This window comes from Fukomys damarensis, unplaced genomic scaffold (genome assembly GCF_012274545.1).
Source record: "Fukomys damarensis isolate Sample0158 unplaced genomic scaffold, DMR_v1.0_HiC HiC_scaffold_22, whole genome shotgun sequence".
NCBI lineage: Eukaryota > Metazoa > Chordata > Mammalia > Rodentia > Bathyergidae > Fukomys > Fukomys damarensis.
This window is the reverse complement of record NW_022900934.1, coordinates 11,768,909-11,777,545: the sequence shown is the minus strand read 5'-3', so window position 1 is coordinate 11,777,545 and position 8,637 is coordinate 11,768,909. Positions and strand designations below refer to the sequence as shown.

General features: G+C 45.5%; 1 long non-coding RNA gene and 3 other non-coding genes across 4 annotated transcripts; all 4 read left to right on the top strand.

The window, feature by feature from the left end:
- Positions 1–227: 227 nt before the first annotated feature.
- LOC104858132 lies at positions 228–3,160 on the top strand. The gene is made up of 5 exons (XR_779072.3): positions 228–329; positions 670–778; positions 1,791–1,856; positions 2,173–2,245; positions 2,974–3,160. It is a non-coding gene; the product is annotated as an uncharacterized LOC104858132 (long non-coding RNA).
- Positions 512–602, top strand: LOC117287287. The gene has a single exon (XR_004518521.1). It is a non-coding gene; the product is annotated as a small nucleolar SNORD12/SNORD106 (small nucleolar RNA).
- On the top strand, positions 1,629–1,720 carry LOC117287288. Its single transcript, XR_004518522.1, has one exon. It is a non-coding gene; the product is annotated as a small nucleolar SNORD12/SNORD106 (small nucleolar RNA).
- LOC117287286 lies at positions 1,951–2,042 on the top strand. Its single transcript, XR_004518520.1, has one exon. It is a non-coding gene; the product is annotated as a small nucleolar SNORD12/SNORD106 (small nucleolar RNA).
- Positions 3,161–8,637: the final 5,477 nt, after the last annotated feature.

Below are 8,637 nucleotides of genomic sequence, written 5' to 3'. Positions count from 1 at the left end.
AGTGCGTGTGAAGCGCGACATGGCGGCGAGGCCCAGAAGACCGAGTGGCCCAGAGACTACGGGGAAGAGGGCGGGGCCAGGCGCGGCTCTGACAACCATTGGAGGGCTTCGGGTTGGGCGGGCCGGAGACTACATTTCCCAGGGATCAACGCAGGCCGGAAAGGGAGCGCCTCAGGTGTAGGGCGCACGCGCACCAGCAGCCTGTGCCTATATAAGGGCGGTTCTGGGTCGTTCACGTCCTTTTTCTCCTGCGGCTCTCTCAGTGGTTGTGACTTGGTTGGCTCTTTAGCAGTTGTGGTTCCAGCCTCGTGAACCACGTTTTGTGTGCGGTAAGTGGAGACTTATGCTGTTTACCGCTCGCGAGTTCTCGTCCGCCTTTGAATTATTTGTACCCTCATATTTATGAAGTTTTCCGTACTGGCTAGCGCCGCCATAGCTGACGCCAAAATAGGCTTTCAGACGAGTTAGGTGGAAAAATTCACGCCTTCTGTATGGGCCTGTAGAGCTCTTGGCTGGTGTAAGTGATGACTCCACTTTTTTCCCCATCAGATCGACAATGGCGATTTTCCAGAATATTTGCCAGTTACTCCTGATACACCAGCTTCGAAAAACAGTTAACGTTCTTTTGGCCATGGGAAGATGACAACTGATAATCTTTCTTATTTGTAGGTTATCGCAGTCGGGGAGTACAGAATGGATGTGGGAGAACGGAGTCATTTCTGGACCTGCCAGAGATCCCCATACAAACATCTCCAACCTTGGCTCTCCTGACCTACAGGTATTTCTTTCGGTCTGCTTTAGAAAACCTGCCTTGAAGAAAGATTCTTAATTGGCTGTATAAACTTGGTTAATGTCAGTGAATGCTTTCCGGAGAAGGGTGGCTCTCATAGCCTCCTGTTCCAGCCTTGTCTGAGTCTTATGATAGGAACAAAAGATTTTGCCTACTGGAGCAGCTGTGTCGAAACATAAGGATGGGAGGAGATACATGCTATCACCACTGCACAGAGTAAGCCAAGTTAGTTGTGTATTGGTCTTTCGGGTGTGTCCATGTAAAGAATTAAGTAGAATCTGGCTGAGGTTTAGGCCCATAAAGGAGACAATAGGATCACACGCCAGGCCTTGTAACTCATTTTAGTCCTCTATTGGATGGATAGCTTTGGCCTCAAATGAGTATTTCAGCAAAAGTGACCTTCACCTTGCTGCAGAATAACAGCCAACGTACTACGGCCCACACACGACGCAAGTCTAGTGGGAAACTAATGTTTCCTGGCGTGTGTGACATCTGAAATTGGTGATTTTTGTAAAAAGTTTTGCAAAAATAAAAGCAAATGAAGCTAGAGGTTTTTGTTCGGAAAGTCATTAGGTTGTCCGATCTGGTTTGAACTTATACTAGCGCCTCCCAGAGTGCTAAGATTACAGGTGTATGCTATAATGCCTGGCTCCGGGTTATTGCAGGTTTTAGTGAAAATGAACTGCTGAAACTATGCGTAGAATTGAACTCAATAAATGCCAACTACCTCCCAACAACTTGTATCACTGGCCACTAGAAAAATTTAGGTGCAGACTCTGAATGGCAGGGGTATTTGACATTAGGCAGCTCCCTTTTAATGGGGTGCTCAAGTTTTCCTGCTGGCATACATGATGACTTGAACTTTTTTCCCCAACAGATCGGCCATGTTGATCTAATCTGTTTAAGCCAGTTTCTGTCTGATATGCCAGCTTGTTTATTGTGCCCCACTTCTGTGGCCATCTAGCTGGTCAGGGCTCATCTTCCTGTGTTTTCACCTCAGGTTTGCTGATGGCATGAGCCAGCCTTTGAATGGACTAGGATGAATTCTGAGCATGGGAAAGGATTGGTAAGTCGTGCCCGGAAGTCTCCCTTGGGCAATAGGACCTGTAGGAAAATAGTAGCTGCTTTTTTCATCCTTGACACTCTTTGATGCAAATTGAGCTGGTGCAACTGATGACATAACTTTTTTCCCCATCAGATCGACCCTGTTGATCTAACTAAACCTTTAGCCAGTTTGGTCTGATGCATCAGCCCCAGAGATGATTGTTTTCTGTTTACTCTTGACAAGTCTTTGTGCTTTTTTAAGTGGGTCTCAGGCTTGCTCTGGTGGTTTTATGCAGCATTCAGATTTAGTTTGACCCCCACGTGTTAACTTCCTGCAGGTCACATCAGGAGCCCTTGGAACTGAAAGTTTGTTGTCAAGTCATGTCTTTGGCTTGATCTGTCCTGTAAGAGGTAAGATTTCAGTTCTTAAACCCATAGAAGTGATTTGTCTATTAAGAACCCAGGTCTGGAGCCAGGGATGTAGCTTGGTTGAGCGCAACATCCTGATTTCGGTCCCTGGTACCAAAAAAGTCCAGCCAGGTCAAAATTAGGTTTAAAACAGGAGAATTAGTGTGTGTTGGGGGGGCTGTTCTCCCACACAACTATGTACAACTGAATATCTTTAGTGTGTATTAAAGATGAATGTGTCCTCAATCTGGGTTTTTTTGTTGTTGTTTTAAGCCATGTTCTTACCCGAAAAGGTGTATTTCTAGATTGAGGTTGAGGCATTTTCACAGCATGGAGTAGTAATTTTGACCAGTCTCTTCTGCACCTTAGGAATTTTAAGATTACATGCAGAAGAGACTGGTTATCTTAGTGGGAGTTTCTTTCCCCAGTTTTTTGATGGTGCATCGGCCTAATGCATTGATAGCAAACCTTTTGGAGACAAATCCCCAAACTGTAACCCAAAATCCACTTAATTCGGGCAAAATGCCAACACTACAATTAAACCTGAACACTGAGGCTTTAGTTTTTGTAAAAAAAAATTCATACTACTGTGCCATAGTTTCAGCATAGTGGATGGACAAAAGAATGTAGACTAGATTACATCTTCACTAGATGTTTCTGTTCCCCTGGCCCCAGCAGGTAGCCCTTTATTTAGACCACTGATGCAGCCTTCTTTTCTGTTTTCTGTTTAGACGTTTCTCAGCTATGGAGCGGGCATGGAAGGAAGGCCTTTTGAAAAATCAGCCTGATGAACCAGTCCCACAAGACACGTGTACTAAACCTGGCTCTCCAGGGTGCTCTTTTCTGTGAAGATTAAAAGATTTAATTTCTAGCTTTGTAACAGTCTTCCTGTCTGGGAAAAGAAAATAAAATCCTTGAAATCAAAATGTTCTTGTATGTGGCTTTTGCTGGTGAACATTGAACAGGGATAACAGGTAGCAGCCAGGTATTTGATTAGGGTTATTTACTGAGCCCAGACTGGGGTGAGGGGCAGTTCTGGGCAGTGCTAGTGATTGGGTTCTGTATGGGCTTCATAAGAATGGGCAGCAGTAGGTCAATAAGTTATTAATGGTTTGGGGTTTGCCTGCCCTTGGCTCATAATTGAGTAGATTTAGAATTTCACCTTTGTGGGAAAGTGGCATTGATAAGTAAAATGGCTCTAGGTATCCGGCCCTTCATTCCTTCCCTTTGAGGCTTGGGGATTAGGTTTGATTTCTGATTTGCTCTTACAGTGTCTGGTTAATTGAAGGGGCAAATCTAGCTGCATAGCAAGAGGCTTGAGGGTATCCTGTGGCACTTTTCAAACTCCAGTGGATGCCAACATCAGAGGATGCAGAAATCCCTTTAAAGTTTATCTGCATAGAACCTATGCCTATCTAGTGTACTTCTGCGATATGTGAAAGTTTGCTGTTTAGGGAATCATGACTAAGGGAAGTCTGGGATGAAATGTCTGGTCTGTAGCTAAGTGATAAAAGCTGTCATGCCCAAAGCCCTGGTTTCAATTGCCAGTGCTGCAAACATCTACCAAAAGACCTGAAAATAAAGGTCTTGACGTGTTCAGAGGCAGTTTAGGATATCCTTGCTAGGCATGGTACTGCATACTTGTGCTCCCAGCACTGGGAGGCTGAGGTAGGAAGTTACACAGCCAGATGCCATCTCTAAGCATGAATAGCCAATAGGGCTGGCTGGCTGTAGTGACCTGTTCTCCGGGTTCATAATCAGGTTGTCAGCAGCACCTGTCTGCAGGCAGGTCAAGTGCTCACTCAGTTCAGCCGTCAGTCTACACCAAGGAGCCCACTTGCCTTTTTTTTGTGGTGCTGGAGATAAAATCTGGGACCCAAGGTATGCTAGGCAAGTGCTCTTATCACTGAGCTGCCTCCCTACATCCCCTTTTAATGTAACTGCCTCTAGTAATACAATGGCTAACATTTATTGTCCCTGCTCTGTGTTATTTGATACAGTAGCCTTTTTCTATTCCATTAACCCTCTGAAGCAGATTGTACTGTTGGGCTCACATTTGAGTCGACGCAACAGTGGCTCATTAAAAACTAGCTTGTCAGGTTACCGAGGCAGAATATGGCAGAGCCAGCACTCTGACCCTTAGCTTAACTAGTAACACTGCTTAAATGAAGTCTAACGGGTACAGGAAGGAGAAAATTTCTAGCTTTTGAAGATTTATATCCTTGTGTTTGTGTGCATGTAGCCTGGAGATTGAACCCAGGATCTTCACACTGGACTAAGCAAAGTCCCTTTTATTATTTTTGGGGACCAGGGATTACTAAGCTTGAGTCCTTGTGCTTGCAAGGCAGGCAGCGGAACCACTGAGCTAAATCCCCAGCCCTATATTTTAATGTTAAAGCTTGGGTGGTCTCGATAAATCGTTAAGTTGCCCCGGCTGGGCTCAAAACTTGGGCACCTCATCCCTCAGCTTCCCAGAGTGCTGGGTTTAATAGATGAGTAGCATCGAATCCGGCTGGTTCATATGCTTTGCTGGACTTCACTTTGACGAGAGTTGGCCGACAGCAGAGGTGTTTGCCAGCCAGGAGTACAGAACCCCCTGGAGAGCTCCCAGTCTCTTGACTTTGTCATGTCAGGTTGGCCTCCTTGAGCGCTAGGACAAGGTGTAAGGCCCTAGGTCTCATACCCTTCGCACCTTGTCTCCCCAGCTTCAGCTCATATCAGTTCCACCAAACATTTGATACTCTGGTCTCACTTCCTCTTAGCTGAGGGATCTTGGGCAAATTCCTGCACCTTCATAAGCCTGGGATTCCTTGGCTGTCAGATGGGTTCATAATGACACATCAGGTTTGAGATTCAATAAAATCAGGTCTGTGATAAAATGTCATAGCCTGGGGCCTAGTATGTAGTGGGTACACAACAACTCCTCTAGAGAATAAATACTTCCTGCCGGTCAGATGGGAGGTTTGTGTTGAGGAAATAGAAGGATGAATGTGTTCATTGAGTGCCATGTGCCAATATTGTGTTAGCTATTATTATCTCAATGAACGTGCACCTGTGTTACCAATTTTCTGTTGCTGTGTCAAAATATCCAAGAAAGACAAAGGAGGAAGGGTTTATGTTGGCTTATGGTTTCAGAGAGAGAACCCAAGCCAGACCGGAAGGGACCAGGAACAAGATGTACTTTATTCATTTTTTGAAATTAGGTGTAATGGTGCTTGCCTATAATCCCAGAACTCAGGAAGGAAGCTGAGCCAGGGTTGCCACAAATTCAAGGCCAACCTGAACCACTTAGCAAGTTCAACACCAGAACTATATATCGAGACCCTATCTCAAAACAAAACATTTTGTCACATTGGGGATTGAACCCAGAGCCTTCATGGTGAGTGACATCTCCACCCCTTTTTAAATTTTTAAATTCTGAGCTAAATTGCCCAAGATGGGTTTGAACTTGCAATCTGCGTCAGTCTCCCAGAGTACTGAGATTACAAGCATGTGCCACTATACTAAGCAAAGCTATGTGCCCAGGGACCTACTTCCTCCGACTGGGCTCCCCTCTCCAAGTTTCCAGCATCTGATAATTGCGTCCTGCTAGGAACCCACCCATGGAATAATCCACCAAGGAAGTTAGAGCTGTCCTGGTCCCATTACCTTCCAAAAGCTCTGCCTCTAACATAGTTGCAATGAAGGCCAAGCCTCTAATATTGTACATCAGCCTTACGGGGGACGTTTTAGGTCCAAACCATAACTCTGTCCATTAGTTAAGTTTATACATTGGAACACTGCTGCTCAGGGAAGTCCAGTGACTTACTTGAGGTCACACACCTTGGAAATTAATATTGAGTTTGAATCTTGGCTCTGCCACTTATCAGCCATGTGATTTGGGGTAAATAATTCATGGCTCTCTGGGTCTCATTTCTTTATCTGAAAAGCAGGGCTCAGTGGCTCACTTCATAAGTGAGGCTCGCAACATTTTAAAGGTTCACCCGTGGCATGTGTTAGAAGGTCACGTGACTTGCTTATCTACCACATCGCTTTGCTTATCCATCTGTCAGTGGACATTTGGTTGGTTCTCCCTCTTGGCTGTTATGAGTCATGCTGCAAGGAACACTGTCAGACAAGAATCTGAGTCCGTTTTCAATTCTTTTGGGTGCTATAATGCACCATCTTCTGGGGATAGACAGTTTAAGGACTAAATGAACACTTAGAACTCTGCCTGGGAAAGACCTGTAGGAACCAGCCTACGAGCTTGGACCTGACCAAGGGGTGATGAGGATGAAAAGTAAAGAAGCACAGAATTATGTTAAAATCTGGAGGGCTGGGAGCTCGTGACTCCCTTCGACATAGAGGCCCGAGTGGCACATCTCGGCTTTATCCACTCAGACACGGAAAGAGCCACTAGGATTACACAGAATTCATCTGTCTCCTTCCCTCCATGGTACCGTCCGGGAATGCTTGCATGCCCTCTTTCTTCTGAGTGTTCACCAAGGAAGCCAGTTTGGCCTCAATCTTCCACATCAAAAGTTTAGTATTTCCAGTTTCTTTCCATCTTCTTTTTTCTCCTACACTTTGCCTGCTTCTCTCCTAACTGCGGCCACATAGTTGCCAAGTAAGATGGAGCAGGGTCTTCCCCAGAACCTGCAGCTCCCGCCTCTGTCTGCAGGGAGCACTGCAGATACACACTTCTGCAGCGTGTGACTACAAGCTTCCATCCTGTCGCGTAAAGAGGGAAGCCCTTCTGGCAAGGGCCTGGCAGTGGTGAGTTTTCAGACCCCGCAGCCTGCATTATGAGGATGGACTGGGACAGCAAAGCCTTAGGCGGATCAGTGCGGTGATGGTGGTGTCCCAAGGCCTGAGGCATGGGCTGCTGACAATACAAACTCCAATCTCACGCTGCAACTAAATTCTCAAATGAATTTACCCCCAATCCCCCTGTCCTTACAAATCAGTAATCAGTGTTCACTTTTCTGAGTTCTATTTCTGTCCTTTCAGGCCTTGTTACAAGACAGCTACCGCCAGCATGGCTGAAGCTTCTCACGTTTAAAGGAAGCCAGAAATCCTCAAAATGTTGCCAATTGACTCCACTTTATAAAGACTGAAACCTCAGGGCTGGGAAGCCACCAATTTGAGACCGCTGACTTGAGATGTGTCCCTTTCACCTCTGCCCTTGTCATTTTTTAAAAAAAAAATTTTTTTTAAAGTTGTTTGTTTTGTTTTTTGGTACTGGGGGGCAAACTGGGGCCCTTGCATTTAGGAGACAGGCGGCGGCACCACTGAGCCAAACTCCCGGCCCTGCCTGGCATTATTCTAATGAAATGCCAGATGAAACAGGATGCACGATGAAATAGGAATGTCAGATAAACCATGAAGAAGTTTTTAGTGTAAGTACGCCCCATTCAATATTGGTGAGGACATAGTAAAAAATTATTTGTTATTTATGTGATTCTAATCTAACTAGCCCCTGTGTATTTTTTACTTGCTGTATCTGGCAACTCCAGGCCAGGAGTATTGGCTTGGAATGATGACATCTATTCTTTAAGAGGCAGCCTCCATGGACTGTGCACCTTCTGAGTAACTCTCATGTTCTTTGTTGGTTTTTCCTCGAAGGTTGGCGAGGGTTTGGGGTATGCAGAGCGTCACACGGTAGCTACTGTCCGAACTGCATAGGCAGCACCGGCAGGTTCTGTGTCCAACCTGGCCAGGTGCATGGTCCCCTTCCCCACCGTCCTGATGGTAACTGATCGCAAGTCTATTCAGAAGGTGTCTTACTCCATTTCACATTGCTATAACACAGTCCCTGGGACTGAACAACTTACAAGGAAAGAAGTTTATTTTGGCTCATAGTTTTGGAGGCCAAGAAGCCCGAGAGTGTGTCCCTGGTAAGGGTCTTGTGCTGCTTTAATTAAAAGCAAAAATAGAAGGGCTGGGCCGGAGATGTAGCTCAGTGGTTCCACTGTCTGCCTCACAAGCCGCAAGGTCCCGAGTTCGATCCCTGGGCGAGAGAATTCATGCGCTAGAGACAAAATCTGAGGGGGCAGCTTCACGTGCTAACAACCTGCTGTGTGTCTAATCGAGCTCTGAGAATTAACCCTTAATTTCTATCAGTGACCTCGTCACCTCTCCCCACCCCCATAACGGCAGTCCGATTTTGACTTGATTTTTTGGAAGGGACAAACCATTTTTAAACCATGGCAGAAGGCTACTTTTATTTTTTTTTAATCAGCCATGGCAGAAACAGACCATCTTGGGGTTATTTTTATCTGTGGCTTTTTTAAAAAGACAGAAAAGGAGAACTCTGGATCCTCTCACTTGGCAGGCTCCTTTAAACAAATGGTCTTTTACTAAAATAAACCAGCACCATGGTTTGTTAGTGAGAAGGACTAGAATAAGGGTAAGCC